General features: G+C 52.0%; 1 long non-coding RNA gene across 1 annotated transcript; it reads left to right on the top strand.

The window, feature by feature from the left end:
* Positions 1–1,427: 1,427 nt before the first annotated feature.
* LOC138850421 (uncharacterized) lies at positions 1,428–25,120 on the top strand. The gene is made up of 3 exons (XR_011390159.1): positions 1,428–1,573; positions 23,294–23,406; positions 24,558–25,120. It is a non-coding gene; the product is annotated as an uncharacterized lncRNA (long non-coding RNA).
* The last annotated feature ends 334 nt before the right edge of the window (positions 25,121–25,454 follow it).

Raw genomic sequence — 25,454 nt, 5'->3', positions numbered from 1 at the left:
CAGGCACCTGTATGTACCATCCAGCTGGGCAGCTGTGCAGCCGGGGCCTCTGTGCAGCAGGAATGAGGTGGCAGAGTGGGTGTAGAAGGGGCACAGGAAGAAGCTGAGCTGGGTCTGCAGAGTGCAGGTGCCTGGATGGGTCGAGGTGCATCAGACAGGACCTTGGGGACAGTGCTGATTGCCCTGACCTTCATTCTGGCTGCGAGGGTTGGGGCACGGGAGTGACTTGACCTATTCATGTTTGCACCACATTTTTCTGGGAACTGTTGAGGGCAGAGGGAAGGAGAAGATGGGAAGCCATGGTGATAATCCCTGCATAAGGGGCTGGTGCACCTACTTGGGCTAGGAGTGATCAGACTGAACTGATTCTTCTCCCTTTTTTTAAAAAAAAAATTATTTATCTATTTCAAAAGCAGAGTTACAGAAAGAGAAAGGGAGAGACAGGGAGAAGGAGATCTTCCATCCACTGGTTAAATTCTCAAATGGCCACAACAACTGAGATTGGCCAGGCAGAAGCCAGCAGCAGGGAGTTTATTCCAGGTCTCCAATGTGGATGCAGGGGCCCAAGTTGGGCCTTCTTCTGCTTCTCTTCCAGGGCCATTAGCAGGGAGATGGATCGAAAGTGGAGCAACATGGACCTGAACTGGCACCCATATGAGAAGCTTGTATCAGAGGAGGTGTCTTTTTTTTTTTTAACAGGCAGAGTGGACAGTGAGAGAGAGACAGAGAGAAAGGTCTTCCTTTGCCGTTGGTTCACCCTTCAATGGCTGCCACGTGCACGGCCAGCGCATCGCGCTGATCCGAAGCCAGGAGCCAGGTGCTTCTGGTCTCCCATGGGGTGCAGGGCCCAAGCACTTGGGCCATCTTCCACTGCACTCCCTGGCCACAGAAGAGAGCTGGCCTGGAAGAGGGGCAACTGGGACAGAATCCGGCGCCCCGACCGGGACTAGAACCTGGTGTGCCGGTGCCACAAGGCGGAGGATTAGCCTGGTGAGCCGCGGCGCGGGCCCAGAGGAGGTGTCTTAAACCCACTGTACCACAGCGCCAAGCCCCAGGCCAAACATCTTCTGCAGGAAGAAGCAGCACTCCTTGACAGGTTGAAAAGATGGTACAGGGGAAGAGATAGGCAGAAAGATGCACCTGAGTCACAGGAAGCTGAGCTTCTGTAAGCTGAGAGGGGGATGACAGCAAGAAGAACAATCTGAGGGCCCCGGCAGAGGGGGAGTCAGGGGCTGAGTTTGTAATGTAGGAAGTGTGAGATGCCTAAGCAATCCTTGTGGAAGTGTTGAGCAGGCAAGGGAGGGCGGGGCTGGGCTAGGCACTTGGAAGCCTCAGTAAGTACTGATGGGGTCCAGAGCCAGGGGCTGGATGAGATCACAGCAGGGTGGGGTGTGTGTGTGGACCAGGCGTGGAAAAGAAGAGGAGAAGGGCTGAGGCCAGGGCCCCAGTGTTGTTCAGCCAAGGGAAGGAGGAGGGAACAGAGAGACTGCTGCCCTGAAGGCCAAGTGCAGAACAAGCTTTGTGGAGGAGGAAGTCCATGGCCGCATCCAATGCTGCTTTCTCCATCGCCAAGGTACAGATTGAGATGCGACAGGTTTACGGTGAGGGGCTTGTGGCTGACTTTCCCAAGAGCAGTGTGGGACTCAGGGTGGGAGTGGGAGCCCAGTCAGGGTGAATCCAAGCGTGGACAGCAGAAGCGGACTGGGAGATAGGGCACGCGTTCAACTCTCAGAGCTGTGCTGGAAGGAGGAGCAGGAAGGGGGAGGATGTGGGCTCAGGAGGAGGGGGTGTTGGGTTGGCGGGGAGGGAGCACTATTGGCCTGCTGGTAAGAGCAATCAAGTCAGAGGCTGCAGTGACAATGCATGGGGAGGAGTGAGCCATGGGAGCAACGGCCTTGGGAACATGAGAGACAAGCACCCCTAACAGCAGCAGTGGGGTCAGGAAGGGTGTAGAGGGCCCAGAGGTGTGCTCTCAGTGCCCAGCTCCCAAGCCCCAAGCAGCTGCTCTTGCACAGCCTGTATCATGTGCCAGGCTCTGCTCTTAATCTTCTACAGACATTCACTGCCAAGTCTCGCAATGCTCTGTAAGGTACATACTATTAATGTGCCCATTTCACATAGAGAATGATGAGGCACAGCAACATTAGGAATTCTGCCCAAGCCACGCAGGTAATACAAGGCACATTCTAACCAATGACCACTCCTCACCGGTACTGCTATGAGTGGAGGGATGACGGGAGAGTGGAAGGGAGGAAAAGGAGCTGTGGCGTTTTGCTGAGCTCATGTGCACTGGTCTCTCCCTCTGGAACACCTGTTCATCTGCAAAGTACATTTTGGTCACTACTTAATTAATCAGGAGCCAGGGTAGTCAATAGGTGGGGCTGTGGGCAGATTTCCAACTAGGGCTATGGTGCAGTGGAAGGGTAGATTCCTGCACTACCATTCTTCTTCCATTGAGCACCACAGGGAATTGTCACATCCCTGGGGATTCTGAGCAGCTGGAGGGCCATATTGGCCTGTCTTCCTGGGGACAAGCGGGGAGGGAGGAAGTAATCCTGGTGGCAACAGGTCTCATTCTGATGCTAATGGGGGAGAAATCTCTTCCATCCTCCATGCTTCAGTTGTAAACTGCAGGAGAGGCTAGGATGATGTGTCATTTTATGGACTCAGGTGATCAGTCAGCATGTACTTAATGAGCACCACTGTATACCAGACCCGAACAGGGCACGAGGCATAGGACAACGAGCACAAAGGACACAGTCCCTGACTTTGTGTGATTGCAGTCTAGGGGAGGAGAAGAGGAAAAGTGATGGTCATACAATTGTAAACCATGGCACGAGCTTTGAAGGAACATTCTAGACTTCTATGAAGGTGCTGTTTCCTGAAGACCTTGGCAACTTTGATAAAAGATTCCTATGTCTAGGACCCAGGTTTAACTCCCAAATAGAAATCTTCATCCATTGTTCATACATTCATTTACTCATTCCTTCAAATATTTTTAATAAACACCCATCTGTTGTATGTCTTTCAAAGCAGTAGCCTTGTATGCTTTATTCTTCCAAGAAACTAGAAATCAAGGCTGGAGGAAGGACAACCAAAAACATGGGGCTAGGAAACCAGTAACTCATTCAAGCAGATTGGAGAGAGACTGGACGTGTGTTCCCCTGTGCTGGGCTCCAGAGACACAGGGGCGTACGGGCAGCCAGGGATGACCTTCCCTAGGTGAATTCTCTGCGGCCCCACAGACTGAATTGAGGGGAGATACCCCGGGCCTTGGGCAAGCTCCCTGGAGATTGAGTCTGCGCTGCACCACCCGGGAGGATGAGACGTAAAGAGAATTTTGGAATATAGGTATTCTCAGGTCCCTCATCTGTAATAAAGGCTATAAGAAGCTGCCCAGGTGTTACGATGACACTGTGACATGTGCAGGTAGCAACTCACCTGATCCAGGTAACAACCTCTTAGCTTCTTTCCCACCTCCATTTAACTGAAGTGCACACAGAAGGGAAAGGGGCCATTGGCATCACAGTAGTGCCGAGGGTGCTTCTTTATTTCCATGAAGATCTGATGGGATGTGGCTCATTAGTCAGCTGGTAGGAGGGACTCCAGGGGGCCATTGGTCAGAAAGGGCCTTGTCTGTGCAGGGTGAGACATTTGACATTCTCCTGGGATTAGAGGGTTTGTTTGCTTGTTGGGAAAGTTTGGACTAGAAGGACCACGTCTAATGAGAGCATGCCACAGCTCATTCAGCAACATTTGGTGAGTAGCTGTGGAGCGGTAGGCACAGGGCTGGCCTGCGGTTCTTGAGCAAGAGCAGAAGAGAAACAGAGGGGGCCAGAGACGACGGAGCTGCGACTCGCTGCTGGACTCACACTCGGCTCACCATTCCCGAGCTTCCTGAACTGGGTGTGGGTGCAAGAGCAGGGGGAGAGGACACTGGGGTTTTAAATCACAGTGGCTGATGGAGTGCTGGAGGCAACAGTAAAAATCGAGGCTGCTACAGGAAGAAGAGCTTTGGAGTAGAAAGGAAGGTGTGTGGCCCTGGGCCAGCTCCTTCTGTGAGCCTCAGTTATTGGTTTTAAACCTAATATTACCAGGATTAGATTCCAGGCACCTGCTGGAGGCTTTGCAGGCCCCATTTCATTTACTAAGGTCACAGCACTTATTACTCTGTTATATTAAAAGTGGAAAATTAAGGGACAGAGGTTTACACAACTTGTCCTAGGTCATATAGCTGGTAAGGGGGTGGGGGAAGGGCCGGTGTCAATGATCCTAGGACTGGTGACTCCAGATCTGATTCCTTCTTCCTCTACCAGCTGAAAAGAGGCCTCAGGCACCGATCTTACCCCTGAAGTGCCCGATGGGTCTCTTGGCAATTGTGCAGGCTCTAGCTCTGGGCTAGAGCAACTGGGCCAGGGCCCATTGCACTGAAAGTCTGCATTGCTCTAGGGAATGACATCGCCACAGACCGTTCCTTCACCTGGACCTTGACTAAAGGTCAATGCCAACTCTTACATTTCCTTCTTGTCTTTGTGAAGCCTTAATTCAGACATGGCTGTGCCAGTCCCTACAACAGGGCTCATCAATAGTGCATTTCAGCTTGTTAGGCTCACCAACCATGTGCCTGGTACATAGTGAGTACTTAAGAAAAGTACAAGGCAGCAGAGTGGGGTGATGAGGCACACAAGCTCTCTGCAGGCCATGAAATTACCTGTAAATGCCAAGTTCCATCTCCCATAATAGCAGCTGTGGAAATTGGATAGATCTTAACTTTTCCTCCTCTGTAAAATGGACATAATAAGTTCTGTTATGTAGGGTGGCTGTAGAGACTAAATGGGTAGAGACTAGACACATACAAAGTCTTAGGACACTGCCTTTTACCTCCCTCCCCACTTGGCAGTCCAGATCTTGATCAAGTGGGACTCCCCCAAGGATTCCTGTCTGATTCTGTTCTTAGAAACCAGTTGCTCCATGATGAAGAGTTGCAGCAAGCAGGATTGGACAGAGGAAGTGAACAGGCTGAGAAGAGACTCTGATTCATTCTTTCCCTCACCATTTTCCTGAGTGTTTAATTTGCCCCATGTCAGATGCTTAGATGCTGGGGATACCGCAATGATTCAGAGGCCTATACCCCCCAAGCAGCTTCTGGTGGAAACCAGGGAGACAGGAAGCAGAGAGGAGCTCAGTGCTACTGTGGGTGCCAGGGGGACACATGGTGGGTGCACAGAGAGGGGGAGGTAGTTATCTTGCCTGGAGAGTGGGTGGTCTTTGAGTTCCTCCTGAAAGACTGGCGTATTAGGCCCATGGGGGAGAAGGGGGCAGGCAGCTAGTTAGGAAAGCCGCCTTTGGAAAGGTATTGAGTGTCAGCATGTTATTTGCTTTGAGTAAGAGGAAGTTGTGGGTTTTATTATCTCAATGGTGGATGATAAAGATGCTGAAGATAATGCTATCCTGGGGAATGACTCTGGCATGTGGAGGTGGGGGAAGCGAGAAGGGAGCACCATGGGAGGCGACGACATAGGGAATGGGACCAGTGAGACAGCCCAGGGAGTCTGAATTTTGTCCTGGAGGCAATGAGGAGTCCTGGAAGTGATTCAAGTGAGAGAGGAGGTGATCCACTCTGTTTGGACAAGATCTTTCTGGGGGCTGGCTTGAGACTGGGTTGGGGAGAAAAAAGCCAGGAGTCTGGAAATTCAGTATAAGGCAACTATGGCCACCCCACAGTTGGCCGCAGCTCAGAGGGCGCCAGCTCATCTGGGGCTCCACTGCACTGTCTCACATCCAGGCCTCAGTTCTGGCAATTCCCAAGTGCACACCTTGACCTTCAGCTCAGTGTCTGGGACTGAGAAAGAGAACGGCGTCCACTGACAGTGCAGCTGCGTGCAGGGATAAACATTGGCAGCCGCACCTCTCTCCTCTCACAGCCCCCAGGGGGCCGGAGCATCAGGGCATGGCCTGGGTGTGACAGGCTGAACAGTGACCCCTGAAGGATGTCCGTATCCTAATCTCAGAACCTGTGACTGTTCCCTGACGTGAGAAAGAGGCAACTCTGGCTGTGATTAAGATGAGGATCTTGACCTGGGGAGGTTTGCGATCTAGAAGGTGCTTAGAAGAGGAAGACAGGCTCTCAGAGTGGGAGAGGGTGAAGAGGGACAGAGGCAGAGGTGGGAAAGCAGAGAGGACACTGTGCAGCTGGCCTTGGAGACGGAGCCAGGGCCCAGGCAGGCAGGCAGGCAGCCTCCAGAGGGGTCTTGCCTAGGGCCTCTGGTGGTACCTGCTAGCATTGACTTTCACTGCGTGGGACTGATTTTGGATTTCTGACCTCCACAGCTGTCACAGAAAACACCCCCAGCCACCAGCTCAGAACTCACATCCAAAATGTGGAAGAGGTTGATGCTGTGAGAGTTTGTGGCCCCCTTAATGTGTATGTTGGAATTCTGACCCCCAAGTGATAGTTTTGGGAGGTGGAGGCTGTGGGAGGGGATTAGGTCATGGGAGCAGAGCCCCCTTCAATGGGATTGGTGCCATTGGTGCCAAAAGATGCTCCAAACAGACCCTGGTTGAGACTCTTCACCCCATCCACTGTGTGAGAACACTGTAGGAATGTCCCGTCCATAGGCCAGAAAGTGGGCCCTCCACAGCCCCTGACTCTGCCATGATCACGCATTTCCAGACTTCACAATTATGAGAAATGCATTTCTGTGCTTTATAAGCCACCAGCTGGACACACCTGGGGAGATGCTCTGCTTTCCTGATTTCCCTCCTAGGGGCAGCACTGGGTACGCAGAGGCCGTTGAGGAAACCGTGCCTGCTGCGAGGGACCCGGGAGGGGCTGATGGGAAAGTGAATGACTGTGTGTGTGCACAGCTGACTCCTGGGTTCCGATCTCATTTAATTTTCTCCATAACCTCCAGAAATAGAGGCACAGAGATTTTAAGAAACTTGTTGGAGGCCGCCCAGCTAACGAGTGTGGGAGCCGAGACCCACACAGTGAAATGCAAGAGCCCACACTTGGCCTTGTGCTGTGCCCTAGGGTGAGCAGGTGCATGTAGCCTGTGCACTGCTGGGCCTGCAGCAGGTCAGCCACCTATGCTACCAACCACCCAGACTTCTGCTTCCTCGGGGTGTGTTCTGGGTCTCTCCTTCCGCATCGTGGGAAAGGAGGGGGATTTTCCCTGGCCCATGGTTTTCCAAGCAATGCCTGTTCTAAGCTCTATATGAAGAGACTTCATGGAAAAATGGAATAAAAATTTATTTTGGTGCAAAAAAAAAAAACCCAGAAATCCATGGGCTTTTTTTTTTCATAATATATATTTTTCATGAACTTTTTGAAGACCCTGGATCTTCATGGATATAAAGTTTTTTGCACTAAAATAAACTTACCTTTAATGCCAATTTTCATGAACATTTTAAAAAATTGATTTATTTGAAAGTCAGAGTTACACAGAGAGAGGAGACACACACACAGAGAGAGAGGTCTTCCATTGGCGGGTTCACTCCCCAACTGGCTGCAATGCTCGGAGCTGGGCTGATCTGAAGCCAGGAGCCAGGAGCTTCTTCTGGGTCTCTGACATGGGTGTGGGGGCCCAAGAACTTGGGTCATCTTCCACTGCTTTCCCAATGCTGCTGGGAAGACCCCAGTGTGTTGTTGGGCTCAGAGGAAGATGGCTGTTGTCACTGCTGGTGGTGGCGGGAGGCTCTGTCCATGCTTCCGAAGGAAGGTGTTGTGCACCACAATAGTTTAGAGGTGGGGACACCATCTGCTTGGGTCAGGAGACTGGGCTCCATTTGCTTTGGCTTTTCCTGCAGGCCCCGCTCTCTCCCAGCACCCCTGGCTCCGTGTTAGCATGAGCCTCTGCCTCTGACTTGAAACCGAAGGTGCCTGGCCCTTGCAGGGCCCAGACCTGTTCCACTGCAGAGGAGAATGATGCCACTCACGGTTTCCCAAGCAGGGGCCACTGCATTGGCTGGAACCTGAAGCTGAGTCCTTCTCAGTTGTCTTTTCTTCTTCTTATTTTCTATCTTCCCTGGAGGGTTCCTGGGAGAATTCAGCATCCTCAAAAGAGGGCCTGGTCATGGGATTGCACCTGCGGGTTCGGGGGCAGGTGGCTGCCTGGAGGTGGCGCTGCTGAGTAGCTCAGCGGGGACCCACGCCCTAAATGTCTCTGATGTTGGTGTATGGCTCAGACAGTCTGTGTAGCTGGAGGGCCAAGACGAGCCTGCCTCTTGGGAGAAGTGGGCTTAGTCTCCTTTCTGGTCTCCCTCGTGCAGCATGGGGACACCCCATAAATGTCGATTCCCCTGTCCTATATGACTGGGGTCACAGGTGCAGGAGGTTGACAGGATTCTCCTGGGTGATCCCTCCAGGACACTGAGGCAAGAACTGACAAGCACACAGGACAAGGGAGGAAGGACAAGTTCCTGCTCCGGGATCCCTTCTTCTGGGACCCAGGGATGTTTTGCCCCCATTCATTGGAGAGGTTCCCCTGCTCCTGCAGGGCCAACTGGAGTTTGCAGTGTAGGCGCCAAAGTATGCACCAGGCATGGTGTAGCTGAGTCTGCAGCATCCAGTACTTCCTCCACGCGACACCACCACCTGCTAGATGACAGGCAGTGGTTCTAGGAACACAGGGCAAAGCAAAACAGGCTTGTCTAGGCCTTTGTGGGGCTTGCAGGTCCATGGTAGGTAGGCACAGGACCATAGGGAGGACTGTGTCCTAGGGGCAAAATTACCAGGCACTCTGAATGCTCCCAAGATGAGTCCACATTTGGGACTTGCAATGTCCCAGGAACTTCGTGGAGCGACTGATAGCAAACCAAGGTGAAGTCAGCCAAGCCCCGAGGGGATTAAGGGGGAAGGCAATGTTCCTGGCTAAGAGAACAACCTGTGCAAAGGTCCAGGGGTGAGAGAAAGCTGGGCATACTCAGAATACTGCCGAGATTGACATGGCTGGAAAATTGAGTGTGTGTGGCCGGTGTTGCAAGACCACTCCGGGCAGGCAAGCTTTGACCCTTTGACCATGCAGAGTTGCATAAGCCATGGGCAGGCATCCTGCCTGTTTCCTCCTCTCGTTTCCTAGGTGGCTTTGAGGACAGTCTGGCATGGTGGCTAGCCTTGCTGCCGCAGACCTGGCCTTGACTTCTCTCTCCGCTCCTGCCTGATCCCAGCAAGCTGCTTACCTGCTGTTCCCACTATCATGACTCCCATCGTCTTTATTACTAGCTCCTAACCACCTCTGCCTCTTTTCCAGGAGCACCAACAGCAGCCATTTCCTGCCCAGCTCTCTGTCCTGGGAAAGGTGGGCGAGGTCGAGGACAGAGAACAACCCCTGTGCCCTCCACAGCTGTGCATGGGCCAAAGTATGTGATGCTTATGGCCATGTGGAATATTTTGGCAGATGCAGCAGACACAGGACCTCGATGCTATGTGAACACTCTGGCCTTCCTGGCAAAGCTGCCTGCCACCCAGGCTCACTCTTCCCTTAAATGGAATTCTCCTTCTTGGGGTCGTCTACCCACACTGCATTGGCTAGTCGCATCCCCCATGCGATGCCTGCTGTGTTGGCCATTCTTGGAGGGGTTCCTCCCATCCATTCCATTTCACTCCCTTCTCTGCCTGCTCTGAAGCCCGAGGGCTGGTCCCTAACAACTGCTTCACTCAGACTTCCTGGTCCTCCAAGCCCTAATTCTCTCCTCTAATTCTTGCCTAGGAAGCCTCAGCAGGAGACAGGATGGTGGGAGGAGAGGGAGGTCACGGGGCTGTCCTCTCTTGCCTGGACTTCTTCCTGGCTGCAGTTTCTGGCCTTGGCTGAAGCCAGTCTGGCCCTAACTCCCCCGAAAGCCAAGTGCTCTTCCTTGCTCTGGCCTTGAACCCTCCAGGATGTATTCCTTCACTTCCCTTTCCCCTGTTGCTAGCTCTGCACTGTGCCACCCTCTCCCTGGCTGCTTCCCTCAACTGTGTCCTCACCACGAGACACAATCCCCATCATTCTTCTTCAACTACGTCCTTTTGCACACAGTGGGTTTCCTGCCCTATTTTTGGTCAGGACTTCCGGGGAGGGCTGCAGAGTCCCTCAGAGACACCCTGCCATGGCCAGGAGCAGAACGCAGGTCTGTGCTTGTCCTTGCCCTCTGATGAGCATGGTGCCTGCCAAGGGGACAAGCAGAGGTCACCTGTGGCACTCATCCTGGCTCCCAAAGGCCTCACCTGTCTGACTGTGGAGCTGCAGAGGAAGCTGGTGCCCCATCGTGGAGAGTAGCAGGGGATGAGCAGAATTCGTGATTTTATTCTAGGAACAAAGAGAAGTCATGCAGATTGGGAGCAGGGGAGTGCCTGTGCCTGATTCATAGCTGGAAAGATCCTTTTTGTCTTCAGAGGGAAGCACAGGTACTAGGGATTGAGCTCACCCTTGGGGGAGAGGTGTAGGAGGTTAGTGCCATGGTCTCAGTGTGGAATTATGGCACTGCCAACATTCAAGACACCTGCCACCTCCACCATGCAGCCTGCCTGATCACTCTATTTTTGAACTAATGCCTTCCTTTTGTGTGCACTTTGTCATCCTCTGTGACCTTCTCCTCCTCTTCTGGGCGGGTGCCCTGGGGCCCTGGCACTCCCTCCCTCCAGGATTCTAAGCCTACCTGGCATATCACAAAACTCTTTGGAACTTTCTAGCTCCAATGCGAATACCTTTAGATGTATCACGTCTCAGACCTAGTAGCAGGTCAGCTGCGTCGCCTCCTCGGACAAGGGGAGAAAGGGAATTTCAGCCAAACATCTGTGGCTTACTGGGCCGGCTGCCTCTCTGCCCTCAATGCACGCAGCAGCGCTGCAGTGAGTCGGCACGATGTGGAAGCAGGGGCTCCAAGGAGTGTCCCCCCAGCTCGCGCGTGACATAGCCCACATTCAAACCCAGGTCTCCCTGGCTGGTAACTGGACTTAGGGAGAACGCGCTGTGAGGCAGACAGGGCCAGGGCCCAAGTGCTAACCAGGCGTGGAGTGGTAAAGTAGAATAAGAACAAAGTGATACAAATTGTAGCATCTATCTTTGCACACTAACAAATGTCAACTGTCACCCAAGGTTCCTTGGAGTGGGTGCGTGCTTGAGTTTCAGGTTCCTCACTAGTTGTAGGAATTTGCATAACCACTCTAAGGCTCCTACTCAGCAGAAACAGCACTTCCTCCAGGAAGCCCTCTCTGGCTTTACAAATCTTGGATGGGTGCCTTTCTTATGTGCCTACATAGCCCCTTGTACAGTAGATAGCTAATGTTCTCTTATTGTATAGATTATATAGATAACACACACACATGCACAATACCCATGTATACATGCTTATGTAAAAGCTTAACCAGAGTTTAAGGAATTCTGTTGACCCCTCAAGGAGGACCTGAGAGCTCTCCTCCAATGCACGGGGTTGCCATGGGGCTGAGGGTATAGACTTCTTCATGACAGTCCCCAGGGGGAGGGACCAGTAGGTAAAAGCAGCAGAGACGCCATTTTTGATTCAGCTCAGGGAAATACTTTCTAGTGGTAAGAATTTGCCTGGAATGCAGCAGGCTACCTCAAGACCACAGTCTGCTCTGAGGAGCACAGGCCTAGCCTGGGTCGCAGACGGCTCCCAGTATGGATAATCCCGCCTGAGTCTCCTTTCGTCTCCACCCTGTAGGAAGGAATGCTTCTGGAGCCCTGGGTGCGTGTGTGGATCCACACAGCCTGGGAGGGGTAAGCAGGTCATGTGACTCATAGGCGCTACAGAGGCAAAAAGGGTTCCCAAAGGCCTGTGGCGTCAGCTTCGGGTCGGACAGAAAGGAAAAGCAGGCCACCTCTCAGCCCCGAGCCCTCGCAGGCTGCCTGCCAGGGATCTGTGGAATAGGGTCCTGGCCAGCGTGGGCCAAGAGGGAACCAAGCCTGTGAAAAGCTCTTTGGGCTGTGTTTGGCACACGCTTGCATACATGTTTGTGTGGGTGTGAGTTCCAATGAATATTTTTTAAAACGTATGTATTCAGCTCTGAATGCCTTTAAAAAATAATGTAGAAATGGTTGCTTGAAATGCGCCATCCCTGGATGACAGTCGGGGCAATCTCATTCGGCTTAAGGTCAGCCAGGATGTAGCAGACAGTCTGGTAGGTGCCAGGCACTGAGCTGGGCGCTGGGTGTCCAGCGTTCAGGAGGACTGGGCTTCTCCTGAGGCCGCTCAGCGCCCATCATGCCCATGGATGAGGGCCCCAGGGAGTTGAAGAGGCCCAGGTTGCTGTGGCTGGTTCCTGGAGGGGAGGTGGTAAAGAAGGTAGACAGAGGGGTGGTGTGGTGGCACACGGGGGGAGCCACCCTCCGTGTCTAGCAGAGTGTCCCATGTTCCGGATCGACCACTCTAGACCCCCTGCTGAGTTGCCAGAAACTATCTGCATGTTGGAGCTATGCCTTTCTCATTAACAATATTGACACGTGCATTCATTCATTCTCTCTATATATTTCAATAACATAGAGATTTGTGATTTCCTGCTCTGTTAGAAATGAGACCATCTTGGAGGGGAAAGATGCTTTGAAATTCCTTTTTGCCGACCACCGCACATAGTAGGTACAGCAGAAATCCCTGCAGAGCAGACCTGGTGTGGCCATGCTCTTCCATAGCAGTGTACTTCTCAGCACTGGCCACCAGCATGTTCAAGACCAGATTGCCCCAACCTCAGACCCTCGCCACTGTCACAATCATCCGGCCTTGAAGGTCGCCTCAGCTGCGTGGGTTCCAGCTGCAAGCTGGCAGGCCTTTGGGTCTGCTTGGATCTGCTCTATTTCTTGTGCAGGTGCAGGCTGAGAGAGGCTCGGGCTTGCTCTTCTCCTGGTAAAAGAGCAGGTAAGTGGAGACAAGAGACGGATGGACAGAGATGATGCCTCTTGAGGTCTCAGCCCAGAGCCACTGTGCTGCCAAGTCCCCCCGCCCCGCCCCCAGATCCTGGTGCCAGGGGAAGTCTGTGGTCATGCGCAATACCATTGGGTAGGGAGATGTGTGGGCGTACTCTAGAGAGCTTGCAAAGTGAAGTGGAAAAAACCCACAATCCTAATGTAAGCAGAGCGTGAGGAACTGGGGAAAGATACTGGGACTCTGAGTAGGCCTGACTTCCGATCTGAGTTATTCAGGACCTTCTCTGGTGACAAGAAACAGCAAGCTCTGTCCCCTCGTCCCTTCTCACCTCTCAGGCTTATAAGGAAAATGTTTTTCCATTCTCACTCACTGAGTGCTCACAGTCGGCGCCAGTCGCCACATTGAGCATTTTCTGAGCAACATGGCTCGTAAGGTGGGGAAGGCAGGAGTTCATCTCCCAGTTAATGGGACCAGCACTGAGATTGACAGAGGGCAGCCACCCTCCTGAGTCACGTGGTGACATTCAGTGTTATGCCGGGTATCTCTGGGCCACCTCCATGTTACAACTCTTACTTCAAGCAGAGGGGGGAGGATTTGCTTCGGATGCATTTCTGTCTCTTTCTTCCCTTAAAAGAGTCCTAGAACATTCTGGATGGCTGGACTTTTTCTTTCTGATGAACTTCACCCAAGGGATCATCAGCTGATGTGACTGCTTACCACCACCCAAGTTTCAAAGTTCATCGTTGCTTGGAAAAAAAAAAAAGGACTATTATTAGAGTGAGCAGAGGGCGATCACACTTCCTGGTCACAAGTCTCTGGGAGGAAGGATGTTGGAAGCAAAGCCTGGATGGTGTCAGTGGTGCAATGTGTTTGGTGCCGGGGTGAGTTTCGTAACTGCCACGCCTGTCAGGTGATGCCGAGGCCTCTGCTCCCCAGATCTTTTCCTAGCTGGGGCCAGCTGCTCTGACATGGCTGGGGCAGGACAGCTGGCAGCTCCTCTTTCACAGGACGTGATGGGTGCAGCGCAGACGATACCGGCAACAGCAAGTCTTTGGATCAGATGGAACTGATTGGAATCAGGGTTGTGCCTCTGAGGAACTGGGTGGCCTTGGCCCTGGCAGTGCTGTTCATGCTTCTTGCATGCCTCCTCGGGTCAGCTCTCTGCCTAAATGCCACTCTGTCCAAGAGGCCTTCCCTGATCCTCTCCAGCTAACACTTGGACGCCCAGGCCCTGCACTTTGGGCTCTCTGAGACTAGGTAAAGGCTGTGTGAGGACCAGTCCTGACTCTTGCTTCCCACTGAAATCCCACTTTGCAAAATGGTCCGTCATGCATGGGAGGAACTGTAGGAACATCTACTTATGCAGCAAATTCAGGAATAAGTGGCTGGAAGCTGGCTATGACTCTGTGAGCTTTTGGCAGTGCATTCGATGTTGTGCTGTGGAAGCCACATGGTTTGATGTCCTTGCTGTGGTCCTTGACTGGCCTTGCAGCCCCTGGGAGACTGTGAGATGGGCAGCATCCCAGGCCCCACCCCTGATCTACCTATTAAATCAGAACCCGCTCCCAGACGATTCCCACTGAGTTAACATGTAAGAGCCATGGCTGTTCTCAGAAATCTAACTACAGACTCTTGCCAAGGGAGACCCAGAGGGTGCTGCAGCCTCTAGAGCCAGCTCCCATGAGTAGCAACAGCCGGCAGGGTGTGCAGAACCTCTGACATACTGCTTGAGTGAGCCTGCCCCTCGCAGAGATGGACAGGGCACGTGAGCGCTTCTGGTGACGATGCTGGATCTTCCACCTACTCCCAAGCAGGACAAGGGGATGGGGCAGGGCCTGGCTTATCTGTTGCCTTCTTGCTTTCTTTCTTTTGTCTTTTATTTAATTTAAAAAAGATTTATTTATTTATTATTTGAAAGCATTAGAGAGAGAGAGAGAGAGATCTTCCATCTGCTAATTCATTCTGTAAATGGCTGCAACAGCTGGGGCTGGGTCTGTCCGAAGCTAGGAACCAGGAGCTTCATCCAGGTCTCCCACATGGGTGGCAGGTCCCAAGTGCTTGGGTGATCCTCTGCTGCTTTCCCAGGCACATTAATAGAGAGCTGGATTGGAAGTGGACCAGCTGGGCCTTGAACCAGAGCCCATATGGGATACCTGTGTGGCAGCCAGCGGCCTTACCTGCTATGCCACATTGCTGGCCCCAGGGCTTGGTTTCTAACCCCATCTCTGCTTTGCAGGGCAGGTATTAACAATCATCCATGTACATGGGGGGAGACTGGGGTCCAGGGAGGTTAAGTCATTTGTCCACGGTTACACACGTGGGAAGAGGCAGAGTGCATATTCCCTGTGCACCGGGCTCACTCTCCCAGGGAAACCACCCTTGTAACTGTGACAGGGAGACCTTTGCCTTCTTCCATAATCTGTCTCAAATCCTCTGCACGCAGGGCAAGCTCTGCTCTCTGCAGCACAGGAACTGGCCCTTCCACATCTCCCACACCTCATCCCCAGTGACTTCCTCTGTTCTAGCCATACTGCTCCACCTTCAACACACAAGCTGGTGCCTACCCCCAGGACCTTTAGTTTCTTTTACCCCAGACCTCCCCAAGCCTGCCTTCTTCTCTTTGTTCGGGTCTCAGTCATGTGGCTGGAAGGGAAGCAGGCTCCCTCCAATACTCCCTCACCTTCCCATCTCTTGTTTTGTCCAGAATACGATCACAGACGTTTGTTCAGATGCCTTGCCCCTCTCACTCCATTAGAGTGAGGTTAGGGCCCTCATCTGGTTTGCTGTGCTAGCCCCAAGCTAGTATAGGGTCTCATGTGTAGCCAGGCTAAACTGACGTTTGTCAAAAGCAGGGAAGCTGGATCAGGGGAGAAGCATGCACCTTGCCATCTGGTCGACCTGGCTTTGCAATCCTAATCCAACTGTATGACTTTGGGTTGTTGGCATCACCCAGAGCCTCAGTCTTTTCATCGATTCGAATGAACATTAACAACACAACTCGGAGGTGGTGAGACGCACAGAAAACAACATAACAGGTAGACAGCCAGGCTTAATTCAGGTCTTCAGCAAGTGTCAGGAAGCCCTCACGTTCTCCACAGCCCTGACCCCCGGAGTCTTACCCGGGACTGGACTGCCTGTAGCTCCTCTGAGCACGCTAGCCTGGTTCTCACTGCCAGACCCTTGGTCATGATGCAGCTTTGTCTACTGTGCCTACCTTTTGTCTCTGCCTTCCTAAAACCTGCCTGCTCCTCATTCAAACCTGAAAGGACAGACCTGATCCCCAGGACGATCCCCTCCAGCCTCTGTGCCCCAATTGGACCCCACCCAAACCTCAGATCAGAGCCCGTGTCGCACCCCCAAGACATGATATGGCACCTGAACAGGGGGCTTCCTCGCTGGCAGGCAGGAATCCAGGGCAAGTCCTGACCTGAGCTGAGTCTATTGGTAAGAACCTGTGACATTCACCTGGATTTGCCCTACCCTTGAACCTAAGCTCCCCGAGGGCAGGGCCCGTGAGTGTTTTCCCCACTGCAGCTCCTCTCCGGCGCCCGGTACACAGGCAGGAGGCATCTACTGATCTACTGAGCTCCTGCTCCTCCTCTGACCTCTCTGCATCTCAGCTGAGAGCATTCATGGCGGCCATGGCATTCTGACCTCCTTCTGGCTCTTCTCTGCTTGAACCAGATGTAAGAAGAAGAAACTAAAGGAATCAGACAGGGGTGGGGTGGAGGTGTCTTGTCCTCCTGTCTGAATATGCAAATGCCCCAGCCTTGGATTCTTGACTTGGGGGAAGCCATCCATGTCCTGGGCTCAGACTGCCTGGGTTTTCTGCCTTTCAGATGAGCAAAGGCCCATAGTCTGTTTGGGCCTCAACATTGCTGCGTTGGCCTGTTTTACGCACACCCACCCCTTCTGGGGAGTGTCTGTGGCCATGCAGAACCCGCTACACCCCACCAAGTTGGTTTGTCGCCCTCCACTGCTGGTCTTGCTTGAGTTAGTGCAGAGTGATGCGATTTGCAAACCAATCTTTAAAAGGGATCTGGTTCTTCATCAGCCTGCTTCCTATGGGCTGTGGAGTCTGAAGCATTTCTTGGAGAGGTTGAGTGGGGAGGGGCAGGGAGTTGGTCCTAACAGTTACTGAGGGCCTGTGTATGTGAGGTGCTTTGTGTGACAGTCTTTAACTTTCACAACCACCTTTATTATGCTGTGCTCTTTACAGATGAGGAATCTAAGGCCCAGAGAAGTTGAAGCACCTTCCTCACTGCCCCACAGCTAGTAAGTAGCAGAACCTGATGCTTGCTCCTCCAGTCCAGATTCAAGGTTAGCGCTGACAAACTCCAGCTTAGATGCTAAGTGCCTTGACTGAAGGTCGTATCTCCTGGGCCCTGACAAGTGGCGAGACTGAGATGAGAATCCTGTCTGCCTCCTTCCTGAACTCTAAGCTGCCTGCCTATCCAACACCAGCCTTCTTTGTAATAGTGCAGACACTGCTGTGCCCGGTCACTTAGAGAACTAGAGAGTGCCCTAGACAAGGGCCAGCTGTCCTGGTTGTGTCTCTGCCTGAGACCACAATACCTGCCCCCCTCTGTACTGACGCGGGGAAGTGCTTTCAGAGAATGCTCTCAAGGCTGACTCCCAAACTTGGGTGAGTCTCCAGAGAAGCTGAGAGTGCCCCAGGGGAGACCTTCCCTCTTTAGTCTGGGCTGCCTCCAGGGACCAGTCGAGGACTTGGAAGCTTGCCTTCCACAGATTCCACCACTTGCACACCGTTCTCTCTCTGTGTTTGCCTTTTGCCAGAGGGTCTTCAAGAGCAGATGAAACCATGGTTTAGAGCTACAGGAAAAGAGTGATTACTACAACTCAAGCTGCAGGGGAATCAAGGGGATGGGGTGGCTTCACTAGGAAGCCAGACTGCTAAGCTCCCTGTCACAAGTTCGGAGGGACCCTTAGACAGCCACCTTGGTTCGTGTGGGCTGCCGTAACAGAAGTACCGTGGGCTGGGTAGCTCAGGAACAACGTCAATTTCTTTCCCACAGTTCTGGCCCAGAGAAGACAAGCAATATCAAGCTTTACCCCCTCATATTACAGACAGAAAAATCAGAGCCCAGAGACAGAAGTCACAGCACAGCCGGGGCTTGGACCCTTATTTCCAGCCTCTCAGGCCTGTGTTCCTTTTTTGTATTACAATGCAAGGGTGCAATTTGTTAACCGCGGCCCTAAACTCTGGGCCTCAACAACCTAGGAGAGTCCCTTCTCAGCCCGCACGGAGGGAACATCCTGAAATGAAATTGCTCTTCAAGCACCCCCACCTCCTGAGAGGCCTTTGAAGTCACATTCCTATGTGCTCAGGGCAACAGGCATGTGGCCAGACTTGATCCTTCTCACTCAGGGGAGGGTGAAGGTCAGGGGAGTCCTGTCTCTCTCTCACGTCCACTCCAAGATCGCAGGGTTTTGTCCAGGTGCGGTCTGAGGGAAAGTCACGAGTAGAGCCCAGGAGCACTGTGGCTGGACCCTGGGGCCAGCCAGGACAAGCTTTATCTAGGAGATAAGGGCTGGGAGCGCACCTTGTAAGCCACTACTTCACTTGAGTACTTTTGTGCTTGTTCTAAAGGAATGTTCCAGAAATATCTGTCTCCTTCAAGGTACACAGTGTTTGTGCTGGTCTCTGTGATTACTTTAGAGAATGCGTCTTGGGCAGTCATACTGATAACGTCCACCACATCACAGAGAAGAAAGCAAGCGGTTCCCTGAATCCCTCCGTCAGCAGTGGGAGGGTGATGGACACGCACGTCGCTGAGTCAGACAGCGCCACAGAACCCTCCGGCCTTCCCAAGCCACCCCCCAAAGGCTCCCACCCAGCGCCTTTCAGGTCTTTGTTCAGGCGACATCTTTTCCACGCAGCCCTCCCTGGCCACCCTAAATAGAGTTGCAGACCCGCCACCAACACATCTTGTCCCTAGTCCCCAGTATGCTGTTCACTTTCATACTGAACAGCATGTAACTTACTATTTTCTACTTCCTCGGCTGCTGCCTGTGTACTTTCATTATTTACCAACACCCATATACTCTAAAAGCTTTGTGGATATCTGCTCATCTACTTCTCTTACGTAACAACTGAAAGACAGACACTGCCATGGACAGCTCTGTGCAGATGAGGAACAGAAAGGTTAGGTAACAGGCCCGAGGTCACGCAGCTCACAAGTGCTGCGTGATGATGTGACCTGGGCGTCTTTGTCCCGATTCCTTGCTCACACTCCCTACACTGTTCTGCCCAAGTGATGTGCACTGCACAATGGCACGGGGTTGCCCGTTTGGCTCACTGCTGTGTTCCTGGAACCCAGAAGAATGCCTGGCACACACCATAGAGATAATAATTATTTGTTGAATGAATAAACTAGTAGATAGTCAAGTAGTGCTTATATTATTGCATTTCTTCAACACCCTTCATTCAGAGATACTCTGTGTAGACATCCACTCACCGTTAACCAGATCTCTGGGCCACAGGAAGGCAGTGGGGAGGTGGAAAGAGCACGGGCTTTATTATCAGAGAAGAGTGGGGATGAAAATCATCCCAACCCAGGAGTCCAATGCGCCATTACCTGAGCCGTGTGGCCTTAGCAAATCCATCCAACCACCCTCAGCTTTGTCTACCTAATTTTTAAAATTAAGAAAAAATCGGTGGTTTCCTTGGAGGGTGACGTGCTGTGGTGACGGTTACGTGTACATAAAGGGCCAATGCAGTGCAGAGACTCGGCGAGGGTCAGGACTGCAGGAGGGGGTGCAGGGAACGGCGGAGAATCCCCACTTTCTTCTGCTAAGCAAGCTCTTATTTTTTTCTCCAGAATGAATCCATCAGGGCCAGGACAAAGAGGACCAAGATACAGAAAAATTCCCTTTCGCCCTCTACTTCAACTAAGGCAGGAGGGACTGAAGTCAGGTCCACACCGCATGGTTCTGGGTTCTTGGGTAAAGCCCAGTTGACGTCACTTTCCTCTCTTCGCTACCTCATTAAATTTGGTTGCCTATAACATAAAGCACTGGCTCTTTAGAAGTGGTTTCCACCATATTACCGAACAGGCAGGAGGATTTCAATCTATCTTCCCCCAGAATACAAAGTCTGCTTCAAATTAGGGAGAACAAAGTTACATATCTGACATTCAAGTTTCCCATTCCTCCTAATTTGTAGGCTGAGCTCCTAAAACTAAATATTTGCCTTCCTTTTAAGACTGTTTTCTCCACGGGTTAGTCAGAGGTTCTGCTGCGAAGCTAGGAGTCCTGGGCTCACGCTGAGCTGTGTTCAGGCGCTTGGATGCTGACTCTGCTCTCTGGGTTTGCTCAGCCCCTTGACCTCAGATTGCGTTGGAAACTTCCCCCAAAGGATCAGCAGACAGAGGCCTCTCTTTCTGCACAGGGAAGCTCAAGGTCAAAGCGCCCTCCACAGGGGCTCGGTCCTCTTGCCTGACCCTTAGCTGCTCACACATGTGCAAGGCATGGCAGTGCGTGACGAATCAGTTCTCAGCCTTTGCGCATGCTGTTCCCTCCCTTGGGTCACGCTTCCCTTTCCTCTCCTGTGGCTCTTCCTCCGGGACAACACGTCCGAGGGGCCTAGGTTCTTTCCTGGCAATTACCCCCATTCTCACAGTCTTCGGCAGGTCCCGTTTTTCATCCGTGAGCTCCTTCGGAGTAAGCATTGTGCTTTCCACTGGCTGTCACTTAGGGCCTGGTCTATTGTAGGTGCTCCGTGAAGGACAGACTTGAAGAAAAGCCCTCAAGTTGAAACCTGGGGCTCTAAGAACAAGGAGCAGTGTCTCCAACAAGAGGAGCAGTAGGAAGAGAGGGGTTTTTTCGGAGACGCCCCAGGCCAGTGTGGTCCTGCACGTGGCAAGGCGACTTTCCGGGCATCTCTGGAGCTGCTGCAGGACTGGCAGAGCCCAGGCCCCCGGCGGGCAGTGCAGGACTCCGCCTGTGACAGCGGGATGACCGCCCTCATCTTCCTCTGAATAGGCTGCAGCAAAGACATGGCTGGAGGAGCAGGACAGCTGTCCAGAGAGAAGATGGTGTTGGACCAACATCACCTGTTGTCAGCTGGCTCTCCAGCCAGTGGGGGATGCTAACAGCAAGGGAGCCCCAGGAAGGATGAGAGAAGGGACTCAGGGATGGGAGGCAGACTTTGTGGGCCAGACCCATTGGCCAGAGTCAGCACAGGAAGCAGGAGACGGTGCTACAGAACGGCCTCCAGTCAAAGGATTCTAAGCTCACCGACAGGCATCTGGCCAGATGTTAAGGAAAGGGGACATTGCAAAAAAAAAAAAAATCTCTAGTAGGGGGAAGTGGTTGGAATTTCCTTCTTGAAGGAGGATGTGTCCTTGAATAGAAATCAGTCGCATGAAATGGAAGGGGAAGTCCCGTGAGCCCTCTCTGCTTGGAGCTTGAAGTGGGCTTCTAGCAGGGAGGAAGAATTCAGAAACGTGTGCCAGGGAAACAGCAGATGGTGGCCCAAGTACCTGGACCCCTACACCCATGCTGGCAATCTGAATGAAGCTCCTGGTTCCTTGCTTCAGATCAGCCTAGCTCCGGCTATTGCAGCCATCTGGGGGGTGAACCAACAGATGGGATCTCTCTCTCTCTCTCTCTCTCTCTCTCTCTCTCTCTCTTTCTCTCTCTGTTTCTCTCTCTCTCTCTCTCTCTCTCTCTCTAACTCTTCCTTTCAAATAAACAAATAAATCTTAAAAAAAAAACCTCAAATGAGAATGAGAGTTGAGAGAGTGAAGACAGAAAAAGTAGTCTTCTGAGAATTTGCTTAAAAAAAGTATAAGAAAAAGAATTCAGAAATGACCTTCCAGCGGACTAGAGGAGGCTTTGCCCACAAAGCTCAAGCAGGGTAGGAATGGACTTAGGCGAACACGTTGCCACTTAATGGGCACCTGTGTGGGCATGTGTCTCAGTCTTCTGACCTTCTCCCGAACTCCTGGGCAACTCAGGTGCTCAGAGGGTCAGTGATTTGCAAGCACACACAGCCAGGCAGGGCCAGAGCTCAGATTCACCCTGGCCATCTGCTGTTGCAAAACTTGCTCCCAACGCTAGCTGACATTCTAGAACTCGCCACAGTCTAAGTGAGTTTCTCTTGTCTGTGAGCTAAAAGTTCCCTGCTTGCCTCCTGTGCTTTGCAAAGCTCAGTTTTACACAGCTAACCCCTTTCTGAGGACCCCAGAGGGGTCACACAAGGGGAGCGGAGGACTGAAGCTGGGTCAGCTCATCTCTGTCTGCCCAGTCCCTGCGCAAGGGCTGGCCTCAGGAAATATCGGTTTCCTAGGACAGGATCTGTCTGTCCACTCTTTAGTTCATCTCATTTTCACACTGAGTCAATGAGATAGGTTTTATAATCCTTTGGGGTGGGGCAACTGAGGCTCATGAAGGGAAGTTTTTCAGAATGTGTAATTTGATTCATTTATTATCATTATTATTTGGAAGACAGAGTCACAGAAAGCAAAGCAGAGACAAAGAGAGAGGTCTTCCATCTGGTGGTTCACTCCCCAAATGGCCACAACAGCGGGGCTGGGCTGATCTGAAGCTAGGAGCCAGGAGCTTCTTCCGGTTCTGCCACATGGGTGCAGGGGCCCAAGCACTTGGGCCATCCTCTTGCCTTCCCAGGTGCATTATCAGAGAGCTGAATTGGAAGTGGAGCAGCCAGTGGAAATGGTGTCTATGGGATGCCAGCGCCTCAGGCGGCAGCTTTACCAGCTATGCCACAGAGCCAGGCCTTGGCGGCTGAGCGCTTTGATGCCCAGGCCCCTCTGAGAGGGGCCCCAGCAGTGGGTCCACACATTCAGGTATTATGAAGTTTGCAGAAGTGCATGGTCTCCTTCTAGCTCCACAACTCCCCCACTGTGGTTCTCTCCTGTTGAGTGCAGTGGAGGGACTGGGGGCATTTTGTATTTGTGATTCTTTCCTTTCTTTCTTTCTTTTTTTTTTTTTTTTTTTTTGCTTTTTTAAAGGTTTATTTGTTTGTTTAAAAGGCAGAGTGGCCGCAATGGCCAGGGTTGGGACAGACTGAAGCCTGGAGCCAGGAGCTTCTTCTAGGCCTTCCACATTGGTGGCAGGGACACAAGCACTTGGGCCATCTTCTGCTGCTCTCCCCAGGCCATTAGCAGGGAACTGGACCAGAAGCAGAGCAGTCAGGACTTGAACTGAAGCCCACATGGGATGCCGGTGTCACAGGCAGTGGCTTCACTCCCTATGCTACAACTCTAGCCACTGTGATTCTCTTTTTAAGCAAGTTCCGCAAATCGTATATGCTTCAGACCATGCAAAACTTGCATCTACTCAGGCTGTGCTCCCTTCCAAGGGGTCATCAAGCCATGGGCAGCTTTCTTGGTAGTCCCAGAGCCTGACTTCCTGTGCACTCACTTGAGTGCTTTCTTTGCTCTTCCAGGCGTTCTGCCTCTGCTGGGCTGAGGGCGTTCCAGGGTGGTGGGATGCAGCAAGCTGTTCTGGAAACAGCAAGTGCAGCAGGTCGCTTTGTCATCATGAAGGAGCTCTGCCAAGGTTAGGCCATTCCCCCTTGCCAACCTGACAGGCTCAACCCACTCTTTGCCTTCTGGAACAATTGATCCCTGTTGAACTGGGGGAGAGGGGAGAGGTGTATAAGACTGGCTGAGACCTTCGGAAAGACCAGAGTGGCCTTCCCTTCTTTGGGGAGCTGGGCAGGGCCACTCAGTCCACAGCACGTGAGCAGCTCTGCCCAGAGGACTCATCCCCCACACTGGGATGCACGGAGTGAAGCGGAGTGATCTTCCTGGAAGAAGTGGCATTGAGCTAAGACTTGCAGAACAGAAAGGCTCTCTGCTGGCTAACGGGGTGGGGTAGCCACAATTCAAAAAGGCCAGAAAGTCCAGATGCTTCTGGAAGCACGAGGTGTGGGTCAAGCACCGGGGAAAAGGTCAGCTGTGAAACAGCAGGCAAGGTGGATGGGGCTGCTTTTATCCTCTTTGCTGAAGTTCAAAGCAAGAGTCCCTGGTGTCCCCCAAAGAGAAAACATCCAAGTTGCTTTCCAGCCCGGAGCTGAGTAAACAGGCTTAGTGGAGCTTGCAAGTGGCCTCTGCTGGACAACCTGGCTGCCGCCTGGCTAGGGTCAGGAGACAGGGCAGCAAGGAAAAGGCAGAGGTTAGGAACCGCCCTGGCCTCTGGACTTGGGTCCCTAAGGAACACCTCTGCTGGGACAACCTGTCTCGGGCACTTGGAATCTGTATCTCAGATCAGAAAATAAGAACAGTCTTTGACCCAACAATTCCACTTGTAAGAATACAATAAAAAGAAATAGCTGCTGATGTGCGAAAACCTATGCGCAAGGCTATCCATCATCATGCTGTTGTTAATAAAGATTAGAAGTAATTTAAATATCTAGCAAAGGAGGTAAGTCAGGAAACTTGCAGTGTATCCACATGACAGGAAACATTAGCCATTAGTAATCATGTCTCAAGATTTCTTGACACGGAATATTTAGCATGTCTCACCAGGTGAAAAAAGGCTCTAAGACCGTATGTACTATTTGCTCCAGATTATGAAACTACACATTACCATGACATTTATTGAACACTTACTATATCCCAGGTATGGTTCTAAGCATTTTAGATATATGAGTGCATTTAATCATGCAACAAGCTGATAGAGAAATTTTTGTTGTTTATATTTTACAGATAAGGAGGCGGGGACACAGTCTAATGCATTTGTCTAAGTCAGCCGACGGTAGCAGCAGCACCCGTGTGTGAACAAGGCGGTTTGACTCAGGAGCCCGTCTGTGCACCTCCAGGCTAGCCACACTCTCTTCCGTGTGTGCGTGCTCCCTGCTTCTTGGAGGATTCACACCTAAGTGTTAGGTGTGTTTGTCTTTTAGGACAAAGCAAGACAGACATTCATGTGACGTGAGTGAATGTCACGGCCGGAGTGGGCACTGAGAGTCTCTGAGCCTGGGATGCGGGGACCTCGCTGCACACCTCTTTGGAACCTGCCCAGGCCAAGCACAGTGCTTCCCAGTTTGCTTAGTCAGCACTGCAGTCACACACATATGCATGGAAAACATACACATACTTATACACGGGGAGGGAGAGAGAGAAAGAGAGGGAGGGACACACGCACACGCACACACACACACACACAGAAACATAAACCTAGTACAATTTGGGAAATCTGTCAAAGAGTGCAATGCAGTTTTTTGTACAAGTGCTGTATGACATTTCAATAAATCAAAATGTATTTTAAGATAGAAGCTTAAAATATATTAAGCTTTAAATATTTGAAATAGACGCTTAAACTATATTAAGATAAGCACATTTCAAATCAAAATGCTTATGACTAAGGAAGTGGAGCCGCTCTGGCTTGCTGCAGAAGGGCCCGTGGTGGTGAGAATCAAGGGGTAAGGAGATGATGCTGGTGCCTTTGGCTGAACTAGGGTGAGGCCTGGAGAGCAAACCAAGCATCCAGTTTTGGCCCCTGTTAGACTGAGATACTTGATGGCAACTGTTTGCAAACTGCCCCTGCCTCATCCTGTCGCTGGGCCTTCCTCAACCTTGCTATGAATTCATTAGGGTTGGAGT

The sequence above is a fragment of the Oryctolagus cuniculus genome, chromosome 7 (assembly GCF_964237555.1).
Source record: "Oryctolagus cuniculus chromosome 7, mOryCun1.1, whole genome shotgun sequence".
In the NCBI taxonomy this organism is placed as follows: domain Eukaryota; kingdom Metazoa; phylum Chordata; class Mammalia; order Lagomorpha; family Leporidae; genus Oryctolagus; species Oryctolagus cuniculus.
Note: the sequence above shows the minus strand (reverse complement) of the source record. Positions and strands in the feature narration are given on the sequence as shown.